At 35.4% G+C, this 26528-nt stretch overlaps 1 protein-coding gene across 2 annotated transcripts in view; it reads left to right on the top strand.

Annotated features, from left to right (window-relative positions):
• Cntn1 (contactin 1) overlaps positions 1 to 26528 on the top strand; it is a 395948-nt gene that overhangs the window by 84129 nt on the left and 285291 nt on the right. The window contains exon 2 of one of the 2 annotated variants that reach the window (XM_010640948.3): positions 14872 to 14919. The exons of the other annotated variant lie outside the window; for it this stretch is intronic. The gene's annotated coding sequence lies outside the window, so the exon portion shown is untranslated. The remainder of the gene's footprint in view (positions 1 to 14871; positions 14920 to 26528) is intronic. 2 annotated transcript variants of the gene reach the window in all.

Here is a 26528-nt window from a genome sequence, read left to right as displayed (position 1 = left end):
ATTTTATAGAAAAACCACATCTTTATCCAGTCTCTAACTGATGGGTAAATGGGCTGTTTCCACACACTCCCAATTTCAAAGTGAAATCCATACTTTCCTTAGATCATTCACTTGTGCTGCTCCTGCGAATTCCTTTGTAAACAGGCACTGGGTAGGAACTGGTATCCTTGACAGGAAAGGACGAGGGCACAGCTGACCATCCTGCCCCCACCTCGGCCCAATCCTAGCACTCTGTGAACTGGATTCAAGCTATGAAATTGAAACTGTGCAACATTTTGTAGAGTGTGATGAAGAAAGGTTATTTTCACCTCTGACAGTTTCTGGCTGATCGCTGTGTTCTAATGTCACAGAAAGGCCTGAATGATTCCTTTAAAGAAAAGACTGAAGCCAAGAACTCATTGTCTTCCTGGCTGAACTGTGGCCACACTCAGCTTGGACTTCTCATTTTTTATTAGGACAGCTAAAAGGCTTCCTCCTTGGTTGGAATGTAAAATAAAAAACATAGACCAAGATGAGAAAAGGAATTTCAACAAGAAATGTCTCTCCTGTGCCTCTCCCTTGCATGTTCTCAAGTTTAATACATTGGAAACCTTATGCTTAATGCAGTCAAGGACTATTTTGATTTTATGGTACATAGCCTCTGTGATGTATATGCTATTTCCTATGCTCATATATAAACATAAGTCATGCACTTCTTGTTGATGGAGATACACTCTGAGAAATGCAGCATTAGTCGATTTTGTCATTGTGTCACCCACATGGTGGGCATTTGCACAAGCCAGAATAGCTCAGTCATGAGATGTGACCTCTTCATGACACAGTAAACATATATGAGAGCCCTACCAGGGCCTAGGGAGCTACAGTAAACTGGTACACACAGAAGGGATATAATCTAAAGATCTAGTGTGTCATGCGGTAAATATAGAAACCATTATCCTAGACGTTTATCAGCATTATCCAGTATTATGTACTGTAAAGAACTGTGTATTGTATATAACTCTGTGTGTTGTACTTTCATATGACCACCCCGGCATCGTCACAAACGTAAGTAGTATGTCGGAGTATGACACAATGACGGCTATGGCGTTACAAGGTGATGGGAAATTTTGAGGTGCATTCCGCTACTGTGTATGCGGTCCGCTGTTGACCGTAATGTTTGCTGTGTGCCTCGGGACCATTTGTGTCTACATATTGTTTCAAGCTCTGATGGCTTTCCCCATGCACTGTGCGCTGATGGTCAGTGTGAATCATTCTCCTGAGCAGGATCAACGACTGCTTGATATTTGTAGGTGACTTGTGACTGCATTACGTTATCACCACTTACAAAGTCAGGCTTACTGTAGCATATCTTTGTGGCAGATTGAAGGATTCACTACTGTGTTCACTTGGAGACTCACTATGTTTGTTTTTTGTTTTTTAGTACTGGGGATCCAACTCAGGTCCTTGTGCTTGTGAGGCGGGTGGTGGAACCACTGAGCTAAATCCCTGGCCCCTCAATATGGTTTTATAAAAGCACAATAATTTAAATGGGTAGAATAATGCTATCAAGATGAAATTTAGTAGTTATAAAAGATACCTTCTTTTTGAAAGAACACAAAAGATCGATTTTTTATCAATAAGAGACTTTAATTACATCTGAGTAATGAACATAATTTTAATATTTAGGTATTGGAATCAATTCTAATTCTTTAAGAAACAGGAGAAGAATATGAAGTATTGTTCATGTTTGCTTTTGGCCAGTGGTAAAAATTCAATATATAAAGGAGGAAAAAATAATAAAAATTATTTAACATATTTATTCTGACATTTATGAATTGAACTACAATAATCTGTAATTAACAGTGGAAGAGGAAACAGACAGTGTGAGGTGTTGACCTATATGGGGGTATATAAAACTTTTGCTTTCTGTTTTTGTCTATGTTCATCATAAAGTTTTGCCTTAATTTACTGGTTTAAATTGTTATATTTAAATATCATATTTCTATTTTGTTTTCATGTCCCCTGACATTTGACACCTAAGGCAAGTGAATTCTTGCATTGCCCTTGTCCCGGTCTGTACTGGTTAGATATTTTAAGACAATAATGAATTGCAGTATTTGTAGGAATATATCTTTAGTGACAGTGCTCATGTTTGCCCTGAATTGTGACTGGTCGTGTATCCATACCTCTTTAACATACTGTTAAGAAAAAAATACAATTATATTTTAAGAAGAGAAGGTTCAAGGGCATCAGGACTATGCTGTGGAGAACTGAGGAGAGAATTCAGCTCTGTTTTACATGCAGCGAAAATGCATCTTTGACAACTTGTGACACTAAAATTAAAACTTGTTCAAGGCTGTAGGATGTCCATAGCCTTATTTATAACACATTTTGCATTTTGATCAACACTGCCAAATCTTTCTAATGCAATCCAATGTTAGTATCTCACAGAATGCCATGTTTGCCTGGGAAAGGCTCACAGAGAATAAAGTCACAATCTTCATAAACTGGAGAGGCGTATTCACCGAGCCAGTCGTGTGGAGAAAGAATAGCCCTCAGGCCCAGGGTTGCATTCAGAACATTTTTAGAAGTAATTAAGAGCCCTTTGAATCTTTTCTAAAGAGTCAATTTGGGTGGGCTATTTTCTGGGATTAGAAATAAAATTAGTACTAGAAGAATCAAATTTTCACTAACAAAGTGTATAAAAGCAAATAAAAAACTTTCTACCTCAAACTTTTGCTTAAATTTTGCCATTAGATTTTATTACCTAGAAAAGGATTTATGTGTGCGTCTCTCTCTCTGTCTCTCTCTCTCTCTCTCTCTCTCTCTCTCTATATATATATATATATATATATATATCACATTCTTTTCAGTGCTTTGGGTACAAAAACCACCAAAAAATTGATTAAGGTTGTGTATACAGTTTATGCTGATTTGCCTATAAGGATCAAAGTGGGATTTTAGAGTCTAGATCTCACCATAAATAGTACAGAAGTCCTAAAAGATAACATAGAAATAAAAAATGTAATCACAAATGTTACCAAAATGTATATATAAAGGGGTGTTTATAGATTATGCAAGTGACTAAGACAGGCCTGGCTTGTCAATGTTTTTCTATTACTTGAACTATATTGGATAACCTAAGATGTGGTGTATGCAAAATAATAAATATGAAGTACGAAGCACTTAAATTTTACTAGTGACAGTGGAATAGGCAGGGGTAGGTGCATTAAAAAACTAATGATGTGGAAACTTCCTTATTAGGGTTTCAATTTTAATTAATTGTTTTCCAATCCCAGGAGTTGAGCCCTGCTTTGATTTATGAAGTCAGAAACCTCAGAGCATTTTCATTTGTTGATTAGACAGTCTGTGTGCATGCTTCAAAAATCAGCTCTAAGCAAAACCTGGAAAGGAATGCAAAAGAGTCCCACAAAACTCCTGGATACTTATACTACTCTAGTAGGAAATCACATTAGAAGTAACTATCGTTGTACTGTAATTTTAAAAATGAGGTTTGGAAAGTTGGCTGAGCTGTTCAGACTCAGTGAACAGCATATTAGATTCTGAACTAGAACCACTTGTCATGGCTCAAAACTCAGAATTCTCTTCTTTATGTCTGCCTTTCACCTTGCAGTCTTTTTTTCCTCCATTGAGTTTATTGGTACTTTTTAGGTGTACAGTATGGCTACATTCATCATTGGGATCTTGTACCTTTACATGCTGTATCTTGATTCTCATTTTTCCCCATTCCCCTGCCCTCCCTTCAAACCCTACACTGCTCCCTATTTGCAGAGACTTTGTTTCCATTTTTTCCTTTTCTCATATTTTTTCCTTTCCCTTCTTTCCTTTCTCCTACTCCTCCTACTTCTTTAATGGTCACGACATACATTTTTCCATACTGGCTTTAAACTAATTTGCTAAGAAGCTTAAATTTTCAAGTTAAAAAAATCAATATCTAGTGACATTTATGTATTCTATAATGTTCCTGCAAAATTCTGCTAAAGGTGGGAAGCTATGTTTAAGAGATACATGTGTTCTAGTTTAGATAGACTAAACATAGGAAACTAATCCATGCTGACTCAGAAATTCCTCAGTTGAAGATGAATCAATGATGGTGATAAGTGAGGGAGATATTTTTACTGCTGCTTTTGTGTGCCCCTGAGCCACCAGTTAACAAGTAGGATGGCCCCTACATTCTGTGTGTTACTTGTAGCACTACCTAGGAGTGATATCTGCAAATTCATAAAGTGCAGATATTACAGGGAATTTTGAGTTAAGGAAATGATTCCGAATCAAGTTCTTGTTTTGCAGCTACCCGCAATTACCATTTTAAAGAAAAGTGTTTTCATGTATATGGTATCGGTAAAAGGCAACGAGAATATGTTCTTTGAAGCAATCATACTTCGTTTGTCTGTAACCGTATGTGGTGTGAATGAAGCACAGTATCTTGTGAGTAGATAGATCCATAGTCAGGTGTTGAGGACAGGACTTTTAAATGCAAACTGAGGAGTCTGCAGCCACAGAACAGAAGAACTGCAGCCTATTCAGGCACTCATGCGGAGGAAGAAGGGAAACAGAAGAAAGGGCATGCTATACTTGCTCAAGTGCTACGTGCTGAGAACATTAACTTTATAGTTGTACCTGTAGAACTTTTGCCGTAATTGGTCATTTAGTAATCCAACGTTCTGAGTTAAATGTTTAGGCTCACCAAAAGCGATGTATTAATCTGTACTTTGATAAGCTCGAAAATCAGCGTCAACCCGCAGGAAGCCATTGGGCGTGTCTCAGGAGGCCAATCAGTTGGTCAAGGCTGAGACATAGGAAGGTTGATGTGAATCGGTGTTGCACATAGTGGGGAAAGAGTCTAGCTAGAAACTTGTTGTGATTGTGCAAGTAATAGAAAGAAGGGCTTCTTTAGCGTGAAGACATTGAGGCAGAAGAGGATACAGACATCCTTAAAATTTCCACTGTACACATTCTTACTTTCCAAGGACAAGTGGAAATAAAGTGCAGTCTCGTTTTGAGCTTGGATAAGGAGGGGGGAGAAGACTAAAGTACAGTCAGCCTTACTTGTGTCATTTGCAAAATTCCATTTATTACTGTGTTCTCTAAGCATAACAGAAATACAATCCATGGGAAAAGGAAAGAGTTGAGAAGAGGCCTGATGAAGAAGAGGGTCCAAGGTGTTCCTGAAGCACTAGGGGTGAAAAAAGTGTATTTGAATAAAGAATGCTTTTCCAAGCACACAGGCAGGTTAAGAATGATAAAGCTGCCCAAAAGCCAAATGAAATCAGAACCAAATGGATATTGTATGGATCTCTTGAATTACTCATAATTAGGCAGATGAAGTTGGCTGAGAAAACTTTCAGGACTGTGGAGGAGGAGGGAAGTTTATTAAGGAGTAGGTGGCAAGTGAGATACTAGAAGCAGAGAGTATCAGTCTGTCCTGTGAGGAAAGCGAGACAGGTTGGAAGGAGAACGATTTAATTGGACCGGAAGCCGAGGGTTTAAGGCCCTCTCTTAAGATATTGGGCATTGGATGATAAAACAGGGCAAGAAGTTTGTAATGTGATATTGATTCCTAAGTCTTACTTCCAAAATCACTCTTGTTATGCGAAGTGACTTAAATATAGGTAAGGGACAAGCTACATAATGCTAACTGTCTGGTGCTCGGTTTACTCTGCTATTCAGGGTCATGGAGAGGAAAGAGAAGATATGTTATTGGAAATCATTGTTCCCTTTCATTTTTCTGAAAGCAGATGAATTGTTGTTTTCCAAAGTCTTTCCTTTGTGCCATCTTTTTCTCACTTTCCTTATCTTCCTGTTAAAAATAAGCTTGAATATTTTCTTTCCTGTACTTGATGTGAAGTTTTAAAAATACTTCTGCCATGGAATCTTTAATTACCATTATATCTAAATTAATTATGTAGTTTATGAAAAGCTTAAAAGCACCCTGAAGTACTATATTGTTTTGACTTAAAATGTTCCCCTTTTTTCAGATTATATATGTATATATAGCATGAGTAATATTCAAAATATTTACCATCCAGTAAGTATGTAGAACAAGCTTTTAGTGATTAATGTTCATAAAGAGAAATACATAAACATCACTTTTTTTTTGATATCAAGGATAGAATTTGGGACCTTGCAATTGAAAGGCAGGTGGTGGGACCACTGAGCTACATCCCCAGTCCCTAAACATTGCTTTGGTTGATATATCGGCCCTTTTCAATATGAAGGCAGTGCAGCCACCATATCTCAATTCTAATATTAATGTTTATATAAAAGAACACATTCAATGCATTTTAGCTCCATAAAAATTAATACTTGAATTAAAGAAAGCTGAATTCCAGATTTGTTGTGTGGGGCAGTCTGCAGAGAGGACATTGGATGAAATCCTATATCCTACTCCTTTTCTGTTCTAACTGGCTTGGTACTTTGCATTTGAGAAAATGGCAGTTAAGTCATTTAATGTTTAACTTTTTTGTTATGGTACTGGGGATCAAATTCAGGACCTTGCTCTTGCCAGGCCAGCACTATGCCACTGAGCTACAATCCCCGTCCCTTCATGTTTACTCTACATGCATTTGTCATCTGTAACAGTGAATATTCAGATATTTTTCTTCCTTTCAAATTCTTGAAAAGTCATATCTATTTTTGAAAATATAAGAATAGATATATAGACCTAGGAAATGATTTTAATATATGCAGCACTTTACTGATTTAAATGTGTTGAGCTTGTGCTGCAGTGAACAGAATGAATCTAGAGAGAGATTTGCAAAAACAAACTTGCGTTGAAAATGTCAACTTGATGATGGTGCTCAGCATTCTTTATTTTGAAGTTGTTTTCTATGACATCCACTTTGTTCTTTGTTGCACTCTAAGTTTTTTATGGCAAGTGTTAGACACGATTCCTGTTCATAGGAAGGAAATCCTGCGCAAAAGGACAGAACACAATTCCAAATCCATGTATCAGCAAACATTAGCTGACTTGATACACATTTTAGGTTTAATTTTGGATAGAGGACTGCAAATACAGTCTGATTGAATGCAGTCCTCACGGAACTTATTTTCATCAGCATATTTATCATCTCCTTTGTCTAAAACATAAGCTCCATGAAGGCAAATACATTTGAGTTGTTCTTTGTGGTCATTAGTGTATTTATGATACTCAGAGAAGTACCTAGTACACAGAACAAGCCTAGTACATTTTTATTAATGATTTTTAGTATCCTTATTATAAGATTCTAACTGTGGTTGCTGATAAAATTTAATATATGTAAATATCTATGAATATTCTGAATTTAGCAATTCAGACTTTCAGTTTTTGTTTGATTTTTTTTCCTTGCCTGTTTTTAAAGCCAAGGCTTCATCTCATATACATCTAATTCAAAGTCAACAATTGCTACTGGTTTTCAGAAGATAGGAAGGCCTTCATGCACAAATATGTAATTACTAACAAAGAAATTGCAAGGTAAGGAATGACTTGGATGACAAAGGTGGGCTGAGTTGATCAGCAAAGACAGATGAACTAAAAAGAAATCAAATGCTAGGGGATTTTTCTGTAAATTAGGATCCATATGTAAGGATTGGTGATGGAAAGAGACTCAGGTTTAGGAGATTTCCAAGCATCATGAGTTTTCTGAAGTTAGAATGGCATTATATGGAAGGTATTAATGACTAAAGTGTCTGAGCAGAATGTCAGAGACTAGAATTTATTTTTGAATGTTCTATTTAAGGGAAGAAATGGATCTGTCAGTAGTTCTGTCACTCACGAGAATGAAATTTGTAACCTCTCAGAGAATTTCTAGTAAAAGAATGGTGGTAGGAAAATGCACTTGAGCTGGTGAAAATCCAGTGGGGAAGGTGAGGCATGTGTTTGTCATCTTTTGTGAAAATTTAGCAAATACTCGATGTGATAGTTTGTACTTTGAAAACAAAATTCCTCTGCTTCCTACCCAATTTCATGAAGATCTACACAAGTCGCACATTTAACACTTATCTCAATATAATTTAGTTGTTACTGGACCTTTTTCATTATGATGAGAAACGTTTAAATTATGTCCTTGTTCTCTAACTTTTAGACTATTTTAATGTTTCTCTAGTGTTTTAAAAAATCAATTACTAAAGTCCTTGAGAGAGAAAGTAGAGCAAAGTCTTAAGAAGCCTTTTAAAAAATATTTAATAAGAAAGTGTATTTTTCAACCTGACGTATGGAAAAGAATAATTTAAAATAAATTTAAGTACTGTATTGGAAGAGTAGCTAACATATTCCAATGAAGAGTGCAATTAAATGTTTCTTTTCCCCACACAATGGATGTTTCCTTAGGTATGTAGCCTCCTTTAGATATTTGGTAGGAAATTTAAATATGGGATACAATTATGAAGAAATCTAGAATCTTGTGTAGTTTAGTTTTAGTTTTATAATTCTCTTCTTCATTTTATTTTAAAAAATTGAAGCTCTTTACTCCCATATTTAAGTCAAATAGCCTGATGCAGGGTAACATATATATATATAGATACTATTATAAAGAGGTCATGGATCATCTTTATTTTTAATTTGTTTATTTTTTACTTTATTAAAAACAACAGTTTTCCTAATCACATATAAAGTATGAATATGCTCTAAATCTGGAAATCAGCATTTAGAAACTGGAGAGTGTGAATATATAAATCCATGAGTTTTTAAAAAACAAATATAGAAAGACTTATATGAAAAATGTTGTTATTTGTGAATTTTTATTACAGCTGAAAGTGTACACTAAACACAAAGAACTAACAGTGGTTTCCTGAAAAAGAAAAAAATTTTCTAGGCAGTGTTAACAAAAACAAATGAACAGGGTGGGGGATTTAGCTCGGTGGGGCCGCTGCCTGCCTCGCCAGCCTCCCAAGTTCAATCCCCAAGACCAAAAAAAAAAAAAAAAAAAAAAAAAAAAAAAAAAAAAAAAAGAACAACAACAACAACAAAAAAAACTCTAGAGATGGGGGGAGTACTATGTTACTGTACTATTATTCAATTAGTCAACTGTAGATACAAATGTTTTATAAAACAAAAGTTATTTGGTTAATATAGTGTAGCTTATGAATTATCTATTGTAAACATTACAACTACTTATAGCATTTGCCTCAATCCACATGATGTACTGTAATGTTGTTACATCCTATATAATTGATATTTTTCTATTATTACTTTGTTTTCAATAACTGTTCTCTTTTATTAAAGATGGGCCTGAGATTCTAGTCCATGTGTTCTATGAGCCAAAGGGTATGTGAGACTTATGATTGAGTTCATACAACCCTAAGACCTTAAGACCAAGAGTTCCAGCTATTTCAATTATCGGCCACATCATTTATGAATGAAGGCTCTAGAAAAATATTAAAATTGTTTGAACTGTACACTTAAAATGGGTCAACTTAGTACACTGTGAATTATAAATTATTTCTCAATGTTAGCTGTTTGTTTTGCTTTTAAAGAGAGAACTAGGCCAGGATTTTAATTGTAGGTACTGTTGATTTATGACTTGAAATTCTTGGATATGCAGTGAGGTCAATTAGTCAAGCTATATTTTTACATCTTATATTGATCTTTTCTCGTTGGATACCTTCCCAATTTTAAGAATGTCTGATGAGCTTCTATTTAACAAACGAAATGAGACAAAACAAAGTCTTTCTCTATCCTTCCCTTCTTCCTTCCTGTCTTTTCTTCTTTTAGATCAATGTGAGCAACAGTTTTCACTCCGTTTCTACATCTCCTATGTCCCTCATCTGTCTTTGCAGCTGGGCAGAGTTGACTTTGTAGAGCTCACTAAGTCACTCTTACATTGCTAGCTGCTTTCCATTTCTGCAGTTTTTAATCTTCCTCAGACTCTCCCAGAATAGGTAACCCTCTTGGCAACGTCTTTTCATTAGGTATCTCCTTTTTATTTTTGCCTTCAGTGACCCTGCTTTCTTCATATCCTTTCATTGACCACACGTTTTCAGTGTGCTGTGCTTTGGGCGCCTCTCCTTGGTCTCGCCTCTCTCAGTCCTAGTTTCTTCTCACTGTGTTTGTCATTTTCATGGCATTAATTTACGCACCTCAGCAGAAATGGCAGCCAGGCCCTTAACTCTAGCTTTGACCTCTCTCTTAACTTCAGGTACAGATGATAAGCTTTCTTTTCTATTTCTCGATTTTCTGTCATGGAGCTCTAAAAGTCATTTTATTTCTTTTTCCAGACTCTGTCTCGCAATCTCAAGTAATCCCACATCCATCCGTACAACTAGTCAAACACGCTAGAACTCTTATTGTAGCTTTAATTCCATGTTTTTTTATTCCTTGCACCCAAAAATAAAAGAATATAGAATTGACCAAGTCCTATCAATTCCATCTTGAATTTTCCATTAAATAAAATCTTTCTTTTTTTGTGCTGATAAATTGTTCCTAGAACTTAAAGGTAGGGAAGTGGCTAACGGTACATGTTCAGTAATACCGTCTCATCTGGCATTTCTCTTTCTTTCCATGATTTTAGCTATCCATGGTCAAGCGTGATCTGAAAATATTAAGTGATAAATTTCAGAAATAAACAAATCATGAGTTTTAAATCATGCCCTCTTCTGAGTAGCATAATTAAATAATGTCACCCTGCTCTGTCCCGATTAATATGTGAATCATCTGTTTGCCCAGTATGTCCACGCTTTGTCCTTTGCTCCCTCTTGGTCACTGACTAACCATGGAACTTCTCAGAGTGACTCTAGGGATGCTACAGCCCTTATTTTTCTTTTTTTTTTCTTCATTGAGTTTATTGGTACATTTTAGGTATACAGTACAGTTACATTCATCATTGGGATCTTGTACCTTTACATAACAGGTCTCGGTTCTCATTTTTGCCCTTGTCCCTGAGCCCTTATTTTTCTTGATAATGGACCCAAAACTCAAGATACTGATGCTGGAAATGAATATAAGTGAGAAAAACCATAATATGCTTTAAAAAAAACATTTTTAAAGCATATATTTTTCTCAAGGAAAGAATAACAATATTTTATCGTAAAAACTTATCTCTAATTCACCTGAAATGTCCATCAGAAAGTCTTTTTCTCCATTCCTCATCTCTTTTTTTTGGTTGGGGGAGGGATCATTTAATAATTCTTTTTTGTGTGTGCTACTTCACATTCATTAAAACAAGAATTTAAGTTTCCTTAACTTTTTTCCCTCTGGTTACTTAACATTTTACCAAGGAAGCTTGTAAGTGAAAGGCTAGCTCTCTGGTGTCATTTGGATGTGTATCTACTACTAAAGAAATAATTAGTTATGGAGTAAGAAAATAAACAGCAAAGCTCAAGAGGAATTTTTTTTTTTTTTTTTTAGTCTGAGCTTTCCTAGGTCCTGAATTATCAGTGGCTGGGGATTGAACATAATTATAACTACATCCTCTAAGAAGTTTGCTGTTACTTAAGATATTTAAATGTGCTTGTTTCGAGTTGAGTCATGAAAGGGAAGGTTTTTTTTTTATGATTAACCATAAAGCAGTTAAGAAATACTTTGGGATTCAACGTGGCAAAATTCCTGCAGTTAAATAAAGCTGAGAGGAATAGTTAATTTCTTCTTAGAAGAAGAAATCGAAGATGAAAAGTGTCACTTCTACTTTGTACCTGCTTATCAAATGGCAGGCACAGTCAAAGTAAAACAGCATACATTTGGCTCTCTTCTGAGAGCTTTTAATAAATAAGCACAATTCAAAGCAATCTGGTTCTGATCTTTGATCCTACTATTGTCTTTTGACTAGACGTCTAAATCTCCCCAAAGTGCAGGTATGTTTCTGGAGCAGATTTAAAGACTCTGACTTTGGGATCTAGTCCGGATTCCTAAGATCTTGAGTCCGTTTATTTTTCTCCTGAAAATATTTCAAAGTAAAGTGCAGTCTAAAAATACGGTCCTATGAATATAATATCATGTAACAGTGGTGATGAACCTATGGCATATGTACTGCAGGAGGCTGTTTGCATTGTTGAAAGCTCTAAAGTTTTTACCATCACTGTTCTCTAAAAATGAGATCCTATAAAATAACATATTATTCTCAACCATGGTCCTACTACACCAGTCACCTGCTTTGGAAGACTTCGTTGAATCAATATAGGAATATAAAAATGATGCTTTATGCTCTTATGATAGCAGTGGTCCCCACTCACCTAAACAAACAATAACAAAGTAAAACAAATAACATATTCATGAATGCTAGAATTTAAGGTGGTTGGAAATTACTATGAAATACAGATACTCCTTATTTAACGACTACCCGCTTAATGACTATTTGGACTTAAACCAAGGGATGCTGTTTAGACGTGTATCTTATTTATAGAGTTTAACTGTCTTTTTTATAGTATAATGAACCTTATTTATATAATACTGTAATTTTTGCTGACTGTACTGTACGCTACAGTGCTGTGGTTTTGTGTTCTATTGTACATTACCATACTGCATGTAAGAATCATGCAAATAAAAGCAAAGTCATCAAATTGGAGTTTTCTTTGACCATTACTTTGTTCTGAATGTTGTAATGTACATACTATGTACAGTTCCTCATTTAGCAACCTAGTTGCAGGAACTTAATTTGGTCATTAAATGAAGAATGTCCATTTTATGTATAATGACTTCACACTAATACAAAAATCATGATATAGAGGATATTGAAAGACGTTATGGGAGTGGACAAAATGATTATGGGAAGCTACCTGTCTCACAGTTTGTCTAAGATGGGCAGTGTGGGAGGCTGACATGTAAGCTTATTGCATATGCATATTGAATCTTCTAAACGACTGGGCCTTGGAATTTAAGATTAGTAGATATTTGGCATATGGGAGACATCAACCAATTATTTAGTTTCCAACATTGTGGAAAGCTGCAGAATGGCTTTAGAATGTGCAATACAGTTTGTAAAAATTTAGAAGTGCTTCTCATACCTGTTTTTCTCCTATTTTCAGAAGGTGCCTTTTGGGGGGGGAAGAAAACAATGACTAAGCCTTATTTCAAGGTTTATCTAAAAGTTTCATGAACAAAATGAAGAGACCTTTAAGAAGTCAAGGCATTCTATTCAACCCTTATTTTTGGTGAGGGATTCAGGATTAATTGACTAGAAAGGTTTAATATAGCCTGAAATTACTGATCACACAAAGCGTTCAATTTTCTTTTTTAAAGAATTCTGTACAAAGGTAGTTGGAGCCTCTTTTCTTTATGAAGATGTTATGACTCACTGATGAGTCAGGCTTTGGTTTACACTAGAGAGCAGCCACATGGTCTCTAGGAAGGTTACTTCTGTTAGCAAGAGTTGTCTCATCCACACAGAGCTGAAAATGGGAGGCAGAAATGTGAAAACACATTGAACTTGAAACAGGTTCAGGACTCCTAAAATGTAAGTGAACAGAAGAAGGAATAGTAAATCTGGGATATAGACAATGACTGTAGCAGGCCTCCAAAATTGTATTTGCACTATAGGTAACATGCTAGGAATGTGTAAACTCACAAATATAACTATGGAAGGTGGACTTCAGATCAGACAAAGGAGTGAATCCATAAGTGGAGAGATTTCATGCCAGCCACAGAGAGATACACTAATACTGCCTCTTCTCACTTGGGTTCTATCCTGTTGGACATTTGCCTTGATCATGCAAAACAGAAAAATTAAATCTCAGTTCAGCTTTGTCCACTGAACCTGATCACAGTCCTGTGCTGATATGTGCCAGCAATCTCTGAGGAAACTTTCCTGTTCTCTCTTAATGACTGTATGTGTAACAATTATTTCTTCTTGAGATTTAGGAACAAAAATATGATGCAAGTTTTGTTGTCTTCGTAGCTTCTAAGAGCTAAAAGGAGAGGCGGCCATTGTTTCTACCTCCCATAAAGTTTGATCATTTCACTAATTTTCTTCTAACCACTGTCTGGGTTGAAATGAGGCACCACACTGAAGTGCAAAATAGAGGAAACCCAAAGGAATATCATTAGGTAAACAGAGCCACATGAAGGGCCCTAAATTGAGTTGTCTTTGCTTGGACACTGTGTCCCCTCAGCTGTTCTCTGTTATAGCCAAAATGGATCTCTATTGATTTATGTAATGCCTGTTTGTATTTTGGTTTCTGCATCTGATTTCAAGTTTTCTCAGGGGAAAGAATGTTTTTCCATTAAAGTGGCAGTGAAAATGATCACAGTAACTGAGATTTGTAAATCTGAAGCGCACTTTCTGTTCTCTTCCTTCTTTAAATTTTTCATGAGTCATCCTGTAAGAGAAAATATTTTAAAATGCTACTTAGATGGAATTTTTTTCTTGACACACAAGAAATTGTTAATTCTTGAAGTTGAATTTTGTGACATGACAGTATTTCAGTTGGTTGAAATACTGGTGCCTATTTCTATGGAAATGTATCCAATTTGCAAAAAGCTTCACTCTAGTCTTCATATAGTTTTGCATCATAAAATGGGACAAACTGAGTGGTGGTATTATAATTTTTAATTTGAAACATCAACTTTTATATGTCAGTGCTGAATAAGGTGGTGTTTTAGAAGTAAACTATAAGAGGCTTTGAAAAATCTCAGAAAAGGTCAAACTCACTAAGCTTAAATATATTTACTGGTTTTATAAATGTGCTGCAATCTTCTTGTAATGCTCAAAGAAGAAACAAGATTTCTATGACATTAAAATTTAACTGGGCCAAGGATTTAGCTCAGCAGTTCAGTGGCCTGCCTTGCAAGCACAAAGACCCAAGTTCAATCCCCGGTACCAAAATCCCGAAAAAAAAAAAAAAAAAAAAAAAAAAAAAAAAAATTAAACTGATTATCTGTAGATTATAACAGAAACTTTCATTAAATGTAGACAAATTTTAATCCTCAAATTAACTAACTATAACTTCATAATTGATTTGTAGATATCCATTTTGGACCATTTCTGAAGCTGAATTCAGAACAATCCTGAGGTAAGCTATCCACACCTGCACAAATACATGTTAATTTTAATGGATAAGATATGTAACAAAACTGTACATAATGGAATATTTAATCATTTTTCTTGTTGTTGAGGACTCAGTAATTCTCTGTTCCATGACATGTACTCAGTGGTATTGTTTTATTTTTAACTTTTTATAATGTTCCTCAATTTTAAAAGACAAAAGGCATTATGCATTGCTTGTATTCTCTCTGCAAGTATGCATATAACATGCAAAGCAGTTAGCAGCCAATCTGATTGTATATTGCAGCACTCAGTATTGCTGAGTTATTAAGGTGGGACAGAACCCAGTGTAGGCTAGAATGATGTGGACATGTCATGAAATTATTAATAAGAATAATAACAAAGGGCCAGGGATTTAGTTCAGTGGCACCACAAGTGCCTCTAAAGTCCAAGGTCCTGAGTTTGATCCCTGGTACCAATAATAATTATAACAACAACAGCAACAACAACAACAAATCTAATACTACTTACTTAATTTTAGTTTAATTGAGACACTATATTAAGCACCTTACATAAATTATATTATTTAAGCCTCCCAGACTGATGTCATAAAAATTTTATTATCAGTGCCAGGAATTTAGCTCAGTGCCAATGTGCCTGCCTCTTCAAGTCCAGAGTCTTGAGTTTGATCCCCGCTACCCCCCCCCGCCAAATTTATTATCGTTATTTGTCACATCCTGAAAAAAATGTGAGGGTTTATCTCAGGTTATGTAGTAGTAACTGGCACATTTACTTAAGTCTGACAATCAAGTTTTATTTTTCTATAACTATATAAACTACCTGGGTAAGATAAGGGTTCCGTAACATCGTGGAATGAGTTTGGATGGAGCAGAAGATGAGAAGGTCGTACTTTCCTTTATAGTTACCACTAAAAACGGCATGAAAGAGGGTATGGATATCCACTGTGGTGGGGGGAATGAGGCATGTTTGAGGCAAAAGTAATGGATTATGCAACTCGAGTAAATAGTAAGGTGTGTGAACTTTCTTTGGTGCTAAGAATGTGATTGTTCCAACTTTACAACTGGCCCTCCATCACTAATTCTCTACCTGCAAAATGCTGGGTTGTAGTTTGTACTTTCATGGTTGTATAAAGTGATTCACAATCTGAGTGGCTGACCGATTAGCAAAAACCAACAATGAAATACTGGAGTTACCTAACTCTGCCAGTGTGTGAAATGACGGCGGGATCCTAATGTACTCAGTGAGAAGAAAGAGGAAAGTGCACGTGCTGCTACTGGGAGATTATGGATATCCACTGTGGTGGGGGGAATGAGGCATGTTTGAGGCAAAAGTAATGGATTATGCAACTCGAGTAAATAGTAAGGTGTGTGAACTTTCTTTGGTGCTAAGAATGTGATTGTTCCAACTTTACAACTGGCCCTCCATCACTAATTCTCTACCTGCAAAATGCTGGGTTGTAGTTTGTACTTTCATGGTTGTATAAAGTGATTCACAATCTGAGTGGCTGACCGATTAGCAAAAACCAACAATGAAATACTGGAGTTACCTAACTCTGCCAGTGTGTGAAATGACGGCGGGATCCTAATGTACTCAGTGAGAAGAAAGAGGAGAGTGCACGTGCTGCTACTGGGAGACAAGGACATACTTGATAGTATCGATGACATACTGTGTAAAAGGAATAAAGGAGAAACAAGAGCGTACGGTTTTATCTTTTGGGGGGTTACTGGGGATTGAACTTGGAACCTTGGCACTTGGGAGGCAGGCGGTGGAACCACTGAGCTAAATCCCCGGCCCCAAGAGCATATGGTTTTAAATTTCCTTCCTTAATAAAAAGAGAAAATCTTCAAAACTGATAGATAAGGGAATATAAATATATTTTGTTGCAGAAAATGAGCTTGGTGTTCCTATTTTGCTTTTGAAGTATCAACGGAACCCAGGTTGACATATCCTGAAGGTCATAGGAAGTTGAATGAAGGAAAGAGTCAGTGATTGGGTCTTAACTCCCTTAACTCTATTAAATATTTTACAGGGGAAAATTTTCTCTGGAGAAATTAATATAAAAATTAAAGAACATAATCTGGTATTTTAAATATAAATTTCAGGTGAATTTAAAAATAATAAGGCTATCTAAGCTTGAAGTTTTATGTGAAATGAAACCCGAATAAATGTCTGATTACTTTTTACTTGAGGCTTTCTCATTTCTTGGTATTATAGTATTGATTTTTTAAAAAGTAAAGTAGAATAAAGGATAGTCATCAAATTGCTTTAATAATGCAAATTACCTAGAACACAGCTCTTATATACATTTATTTTAATTTGTTATTGACAATGTTCCTTTTCTTTCTTTATTCTGGTGTTGCTATCATCCTTTTAACAATGTTTCTGATAGAAAAAAATCCAAACTCCTATTTTAGAATCAAAGAATGAATCAAAAATCATTCACCCGTTGTCCCCATGAAATATGTGAATTAGTAAACAAACAAGATAAAGAAGGGTAATGCTTCTTAGGCTCCAAGTTCATTTTGAGAGATATCTTTCAGTGATGATGGGATTAATATTAAAGAATAAGCACTAATTTTTCTTAACATTAATAAGAAAGTACAGTACCTGTATAACATCATTATAAATTTGTTTCCAGTGAATTCACTCATGGATTACATTTGTGAAATATTTAATCAGCACATATTAGAGGCTGAATTCTGAGCTAACCATTAAGAAAAATGATAAAGATGTCTCTTCAAGATGCTTACAAATTAGTAGATAAAAGCAGACTAGTAGACAAATTATTATAGTAAAGTGTATGGCCTGCTATGAAAGCCCAAAGTATGTTTTATTCATTCTGATTGACGATATCAGGGCTTCTAAATATCACCAAGGGTAAATGAATCTTTGATTCATGAATTTCTAAAAGTAAGACAGACTTTCTAAATTTTGTTCTGCATTTTTCTGGAAGTGACATTTTGTATGATGCTATCACTATATTTTAGAAAGTAGGGATTTAAAATGTGAGACATACTGCTGTGATCTACTACTTATTTTTCTTAAATATCAGAACCATCAAGAGTGGAACTTGTTAATGTATTAAAAAATTGAGTGGAAAAAGCCATTATTTTGTTGATAATTTTACTTAAGATAATGTAATCTTTGTTGTATGGGCAATAAAATGAGTCACTTCAGTTTTTGAAAATAAATTGGGATTGGTTTAAAAAATTATACTAAGGGTTCCCTTTCTGGGAGGTGTTAAATGGAAAAGTCTAAAAATATAATTATAAAAAGTTCTGTTTAAATGCTTTGCTAACCTGGTAATAAAAGAAAAGAATCAAAGGCAAAAAATATTAAATGAAATCTGGAGCCTTCAAAGGGAAGAAAATGAAAACTTGGGAACATTAGGTAAAGCTAAGGCCACCACCCTAATTTGAACCTGGTAGGAAAATGCTTTAGAGACAGAATCCAAAAGGGCAACACTCTCAAGGTCAAGGTCTGTGTCTACAAAAAAAACAAAGCTACCATTGAAAGGACACATCAAAGAAATCTACTTTTCTAGATCTTGCCGTTGAGTGCACTGTACAAATCTACCCCTAGGATTCAGAAATGTTAGCGTTCATTTAACTTTGGTTGATGAATTCTACCATGTGGTCCTATTATAGGCAGCTAAGTCAGATAGAAATTAATACACCATCAGCAAAGGACTGGGCTTTCAAGGGAGTCAGCACAAAAACAGACATCAGAATTATGGCTGGAGGCACATCAGAAGAAAGCTAGGCCTTAAGATAAAAATGCAATAGCCAGGCCTACATAGCTTCCCTAGGAATAAACAGTAATGTGGAATTATCCTGTAATTAGACAACCTCATCCAATAAGTCTAGATAGGCCTCAGTTGCCCAGATGGGTGACCAGAGCATGTGGACCCTTCCCTTCCTGAAAATGCCTTTGTTCTTTCCATGTATTCTGGCTACATGACGTTTCCCTATTGGATCAGTATTTGCTAAGTGGCTGTACTTGTATTCCTATAGGCTGATTGTAGTTTGATCCACATCGCACCCACATTGTGACTCTGACGTATGAATTATTCCAATAAAACTCTTGTAACATTTTCCTTTGGTTTGTGAATTCATTTCTTGATGTGGGACATCAGCACTCTTGACATGTAACAGGTTGGAAATTATATTTCTCCTATATAAGTCCAATAAGCTTCATCCAATAATTTAGGTTGGTTCTAGGCTCAGAGTCATTGAGAGGAAACAAAATAAATCCTTTGTAGTGTGAATCCAAATTGAAAGTGTTTCAAAGATCAAATTCTAAAGGAATGGGGCCAGGGATTTAGCTCAGTGGTTCTGTAGCCTGCCTCACAAGCACAAGGACCTTTGATTCCTGGTACAAAACAAACAAACAAACAAACAACAACAACAAAAAACTAAAGAAATGAGATAGTTAAAAATTATGGAAAAAAAAGTGCAATTCATATTGACTTAAATTTCTATTTGTTTAACAAATTATCACAGACGAATTCTCTTAAACAGAGGCAGTTTCTAAATAAAACAACAAAGACTGGACAAACATTGAATATCTTGCATTTCAGTAGGTCAGAGGCCAAGTGTAGTATGTCTTTAGGCTGTACTTTGTAGAGACTCAGAGAAGAGCTGGTTCTTTGCTTATTCAGGTTGTCAGCAGAAATCAGTTCCTTATTGTTGTAGGTTGCAGTGCCTTGTTTTCTTGCTCCTAGGAGGTGGAGATTGCTCTCAACTTCTGAAGGCCACTGAATGTCTTCACTTTGTGGCCCATTTCTTCATCTTCCATCTAGCAAAGGCAGCTTCAGTCTCTTTTATATTACATCTCCCTAATTTTTTCAGCCCATGCTGGCAGTGTTTCTATTAATATAAAATTCTCAAGAATTCTGTGGGCTCATAACGTATGTTAGAATGAATTATTTTATTAGACAAGAGGTATGTCCATAGAGCTTTCCACGATGACTTCTTTTCCATTTTTGACTTCTGCTCAAGTGATTGAAATGATCTGTGAGGTACAAGTAACTCAAGATGAAATTGCATTGTATACTGTTAGTAGTAGAAATATAAGCATTAGAAACTGTCTACTCTTCAGAACTAGAAGTCTAAGGAAAATATGAGGATAAACTGAAAGAAAATTACATCAATAAACATCAAGATTAAACTGAAGAACACCAACAACAGAAAGAACTTTAGCCTGAGAAACATTGGAGAGCACTGCTCAAGGAAAGGTGATTAGATGCATAGATGACATCTAAATAGTTAACACTGGAAGCCAGAAGATAATGGTATATAGGAATCTCTAAAAGATTCCAACACTCTGTGGATGGCTTCTGTCCCAGACTCACTTCCATCTTTTAGTTGCCTCTTACTGTGAGGACCTTATTTGTAAATTTTTTGTAATGCTTTAAAGAAAGCCTTAGATTTCTCATAGCTAATAAATATGACCACAAATAAATGTGTAATGAAACATCTACTTGTTGGATAAATATTTGACACCAGCTCATTGTGATACTGATGATAAATTTGGTTCTATTGGGCCATTTGAACAATATAAAAAAATCAATCGCTCCATCAAGTTTTTAATTTATATCAATTTTGTTTCATAAATTAGAAAATATAGATGTGCGATCATTCCTTTTTCATCAAGAAACAAAACTTACTTGCTTATTTACTTCAAAACATTTATGGCTTTATAACTTTTGTATAAATTTTCAGCAGTTCTATGGACTCCCTCTAAATACTATAATTTACTCAGGACTTGATGGTTATCATCAATCAACAATAATTTTTGTTTGTTTTTTTGTTTGTTTGCTTGTTTTTGCAGTGCTTGGAATAATTTGGCCCAAGTCTTTATGCATGGGAGACAAGCACTTTGTCCCTGAGCTACATCCCCAGTCCAATCAACAGTAATGTGTTCACAACAAATATGTGCTTACTACCATACTTAGCACTTTTTGAAACACTGTGATAAGCATTACAGCCCTGCTGTGTCTTGCAGTGTTGTTGAGTGACTACTCGTTATATTTTTGCATTTCTTACATAATTGGATTATTTTGAACTTTTAACTCGAGTTCCTTTTCAGTTAGATTATAATGAAGAGTAGAATAGATATTGAAAGCCATTACTGTACTTTCCTGAGTGTAACTAATATAAGAATATCTCATGACTCTTCATTGCATTTCATCAAACCAATAATACCTCATTAAATAAAAGGAAATCCAAGGAGACGCAAGGGATTTAGTGGCTGAGATTTGGTGAAGAATAAAATAATATGACTGTGAGCTTTTCATAAAACACATAACAACTTTATTTTCTTCCTGAATTGCATGATGACATTTTAGATGGAGTTTTAAATTATTTTTTACCATCAGTGGGCGATAATTTATTGAATTTTGGCTTGATGTATATTTTTTTCTGGAAAACATGTAGAGTCTTGTGCATTTCATGTAAAGGATAAACTATTAGTGTCAAACAGAATTGCTTTGAACACTGGCTTTGCAAATGACAGTGACTCCTTAGGTTCTATATTTTTCTAACTCATAATCGCATTACAAAAAACAAAAACAAACAAACCCCAAAACTAGCTGGTCCAACTTGTAGTGTATTAATTTTCACATAAAAGATTTTATATAATTTAAAACGACATATCCAAATTATCAGGAACTCCAATCCCTCCTTCTTAAGGTTCTCTCTGTCCCACTCCTATTGCCTGAGAGTCCTAGAGGATCACGCCATGGCATGTACCCTGCTTCCAAAGGCCAAGCAATGAGAAAGTCAAGGTGTTTGTTCACCAGATCTTTCTGTCACTATATGGAGAGCTTCTGTGGTAAACTGATTTCCCACCACATTCCAACTGATGACTTTCACTACTACAGGGATTCCTGGCTCAAACTGATCTTAAACAATTGCAGGCTACATGATTATAGTTCAACCTGTCATCTACAGGAAACTCAGTCTGACATTGTTCTTAGTGTCTATCATGTTGCACTGTCCAGGACAGGGAAAGATAAGAGCTCTGACCCTGAATCTCTTGCCTCAAAGTTACTTCTGAGAGACTCCTGATTGCTTTTCATACCAAAAACCTCAATCAGGAGCCGAAATAATTTAAGGAGATTCCAACAGAAATATATTTAAAAAGGATCCTCCCCTGAATGCAAATTGCCTCTTGGAAAATTTGTTAACACCCCAGGGACCCACTCTTGGGGAAGCTTGGTGAGCCATAATTCGGCAGTTCATAAAAGGGTCTACTATCATCTTCCCTAAGGAAATAGGTACCTACTAGAAGTTTGTTCTCAGTAAATATGAAGTTCACTAAAGACACTTCTCATCCTTTTGGATTCTTCCTAATTAGATACTTTGCAAATCTTAGTACTCTGAAGATAAATGAGATGACACGTGTAAGGTGCCTATCAGTGCCTACTACACAGCAGACCCTTTATATTCATTTCCTCCCTTGTCCTGTATTCTTAACATTTTAGTTTAAACCCTCATTGTTACTTTTCCTTTACACACATATATCCCAAATTAGATTATAAAATCTGTAAGAGAAGAGAATTATAGCTCCACGTCTTTCAAGCCTTCACAGATTATTTAGCATAATATCCTAAACATAAATATTAATTGCTATATAATTACTGCCTGAGTGATTACCTTGCAGTTGATTTTCCCATATGTAGACAATATAATCTGCTATCATACCAATGTTATCCTTCTGATCTGAGCAGAAGTTTGGCAAGAAAGGGTGATGAAATTCTAATCTAACTATTTGCATTTTGATTACTGATTCACCTATCAGTTAATAAGACAAATCGCTTAGAAATTTTGAGCATTTGAAATAATGGCTTCTCTTTTTGCTCAGGTTGTAAGGCAAGGATACATTTATTAGCATAATGTTGCTGTAAAAAGAACTTAAATTGAATTCTAAATCTCTAGTCTCACTTGTAATAGCAAAGGCAAGTCATGTAGTGATTTTCATTTGGCAAAAATGTGATGACAATGAAAAGATCATTATGAGAATCAGAGAAGATGTGGATAATTTCCTATGATAGAAAATCTTTAATTTAAAAACATGTGCCCTCATTTGGAAAAAGTTGGAAAATAAGAACAATAACTAAAAATCTCACATCTCATCAATATACTTTATTAACATTTTAAAATATTTTAGGCCTTATATGCATTAAATTTAGTATTGTTTTCTCTACTTCATCTTACATTGAACTTTGATCCTTTGCATATTAAAAATTCTTCAAAAATATTATTTTATTGATATGCTGTATATAATTTGGCCTCTTGTCAAAGTTGTATTATGAATTTTTCTTTTAACTTGTTTTTCCTTTTTTGGTATCAGAAATCAAACTCAGGGCCTCATGCTTACCAGGCAGGTGCTACGCCCCTGAGCTACATCCCCAGGCTTCTTTTGCTTAACTTTAAAATAATTTATTTTATTTTATTTATTTTTTTGGTACCAGGGATCAAACTCAAGACCTTGTGCTTATGAGGCAGGCACAGGGCCACTGAGCTAAATCCCCAGCCAATAACATATCATCATAGCAATGGTTCCATATTTCTTTGTATTTCCCTAGAAATATATTGTAACTATCCATAAGTCTTAATTTCTGGATTTATACCCTTGTTATTTGCAAACCTAGTATTTCTTCTTCTGTCTGTCTTGAAATTCTCCCATAGATCCATGACTTCTGTATGTCTAGTGTAGTGCTGAAGTTCACATTTTGGAAGTGTCCGGGACTAATATTGCTAGTATGTACAGTACTTCAGCTGTATCAAGAGATCCCATAGTTGCATGTCTCTCTTACATTGAACTTTGATCCTTTGCATATTAAAAATTCTTCAAAAATATTATTTTATTGATATGCTGTATATAATTTGGCCTCTTGTCAAAGTTGTATTATGAATTTTTCTTTTAACTTGTTTTTCCTTTTTTGGTATCAGAAATCAAACTCAGGGCCTCATGCTTACCAGGCAGGTGCTACGCCCCTGAGCTACATCCCCAGGCTTCTTTTGCTTAACTTTAAAATAATTTATTTTATTTTTTTTTTTTTTTTGGTACCAGGGATCAAACTCAGTCCCTTGCACTTACAAGGAATCACTGAGCCAAACCCCCAGCCCTAAGTGTTCTGTTCTTTTCATGGTCCATAATATGTCTTCTTTGGTGCCTGAGTGGTAGCTCAGTGGAAGAGCATTTCCCTAGTGTGTGTAGGGCCTTGAGTTTGAACCCCAGCCCAGCAAATCACAGGAACAACAATAACAAAATCTCTCTTTAGTATAGTGTTAGAGTAAATTAATAGATTTTCTTATATCACAATATCCTTTCACCTAAGAAGCATGCTCTTAATTCATTTTGAAACTTAATTTATTAGGATTTTGTGACTTAAGACCCATGATCACATCTATACTTCTTTTTGTGCTTTTTGAGTTTTGGTAACAGGGCTGTAGTTCTAGATTTATATAATTAAAATAGTTGGGAAGCCGGGCACGGTGGCACACACCTGTGATCGCAGGACTTGGGAAGCTCAGAAGGGAGGATCTCTGTGAGTTCGAGACCAGCCTGGGCTACATAGTGAGTTCCAGGTCAGTCTCAACTACATAATGACACCCTGTCTCAAAAAAACCAACAAAAAATTCGTACAGAAACATGTATTTTCATTTGACACAGGGATATTGATTCAGTTATCAGATTAGCTCAGGAATAAGTTTGGATGGAAATTAGAAATACAAATATTATAGGCAAATCAGTTAGATAGAAATTAATATATAGCCAGGAAGGGGCTGGGTTAAGGAAGTCAACAGAAAATAAAAACAACATAAAACATCAGAATTGTGGCAGGAGATCAAGCCTCCAAATAAAGATGTAATTACCAGTCCCAGTAAGGGATAAGCAGTAACTTAAAATTACACTATAACTAGCATCACCTGGTCCAGGAAGTCCACTAGGCATCAGTTGCCTATGTGGGTGACCAGAGCATCCCGACACAACTCTTCCCAAAAATGCCTTTGTTTTTTCCATGCACCCTTACTACATGACCCTCTTCCTTATTAGCCCAATATTAGCTAAGCAGCTATACATATAATCTTATAGGTTGACTATAGTCTGACTAATGTTGTACCCACATTGTGATTTTGCTGTATAGATATTCCCCTTGACAAAGGGCCATAGTGGTAACTCACTTTGTGTGTCCTCTCTTATCTCTCAGGAGCTATCTCTTAATAAATCTCTCCTATTCTTAACCTCTGGCGTTCCTTTGAATTCATTCCTCAATCTTGGGGAACACAAACTACCTGACTGGGAGTTATATTTCCCCCTATATCGCATGTACATTGTTCTTTGACTCTTATAACCATACACATATACTCCCTTACTTTAAAATCTAACATTCATTTAGATAAATAATCATTTCTAACCTTCATATAAAGCCTGTGAAGTAGTTATGGAGGGTAGGTTTCCAGAGATAATAGAAACTCATTGTAATATAGTGGCTGTTGTGTCACCAGTAATGTGGGTTCTTGCTTTAGCGGTAATGGAAATTAAAGTAAAGCAATAGTATGAATTAACAGGAAAAAGCTTTAGTTAGAAAGTGAAAGAAAATAGGGAAAGGATTCCAGCTTGTGTAGTTAGAGGGGGCACATTCTGATGAAGAGGATTAGACTGGTCTGTTTGTAAAATAGCCCAAGACCAATTTTGGGGGGTATTGGAGTGTGCTTAGGGTCCCTTCTATCATAACCTGTGTTACTTTCATAGCTTCAGAAGAATCCTCATGACAATGATATAGGGGGTGAGATGTAACTCCCAAACCTGCTAGATATCCGAAATGCAAGTTCATGTTCTCTAAAATCAAAGAATGAATTCTAGGAACAATGGAGAGTAAGAGTAGGAAAAAATTATTTATTTATTTTTATTTTTATTGAGTTTATTGGTACAATCTAGGTATATAATGCAGTTACATTCATCATTGGGATCCTGTACCTTTACATAGTAGGTCTTGATTCTCATTTTTTCCCCTTGTCCCTGCCCTCCCTTCACCCGCTTCTCCCCTCCCCATTTACAAACACTTTATTTCCACTTTTTCAGTTTCTCATATTTTTTTCCTCTCCCTTATTACCTTTCCCCCACCCTTCCCACTTTCCCTACACCTTTAGCCCTTTACTTCCTATTTCACATTATTAATTATCTCATTAGGATCCTGTGTACTATTATAGTTTTCACACCAAAGAAACTATTTGGTATTTCAGTTAAAGAAATCTCTGTATGAACATTAAAAATAGGGAATTCTAAAATAAAACTAAAAAGGAAAGTAAAAGAAAAAAGGCAATGATGTAACATTAAAATAATCCTTAATTCTGGAGATGAAAATGGTCCCTGAACATATTTAAATAGCTTCTTGCTCTTGTAGTCTTCTTATTCTTTTTTTCATTATTTAGAGAATACTTTATTAGTTTCTGTAATCAAACCCATGTAGATATGACCTTCCATATTTAGTATGATGTGTTACCCCTGTACACATGGAAAAAAATAAAAATAAATTAACATTTCTAGACCAATATGGTTGTCCATTTCTGTACAATGCCAACTCAACACAGTAAATTGGGATGA

Source organism: Fukomys damarensis, unplaced genomic scaffold (assembly GCF_012274545.1).
Source record: "Fukomys damarensis isolate Sample0158 unplaced genomic scaffold, DMR_v1.0_HiC HiC_scaffold_15, whole genome shotgun sequence".
Lineage (NCBI taxonomy): Eukaryota > Metazoa > Chordata > Mammalia > Rodentia > Bathyergidae > Fukomys > Fukomys damarensis.
Note: the sequence above shows the minus strand (reverse complement) of the source record. Positions and strands in the feature narration are given on the sequence as shown.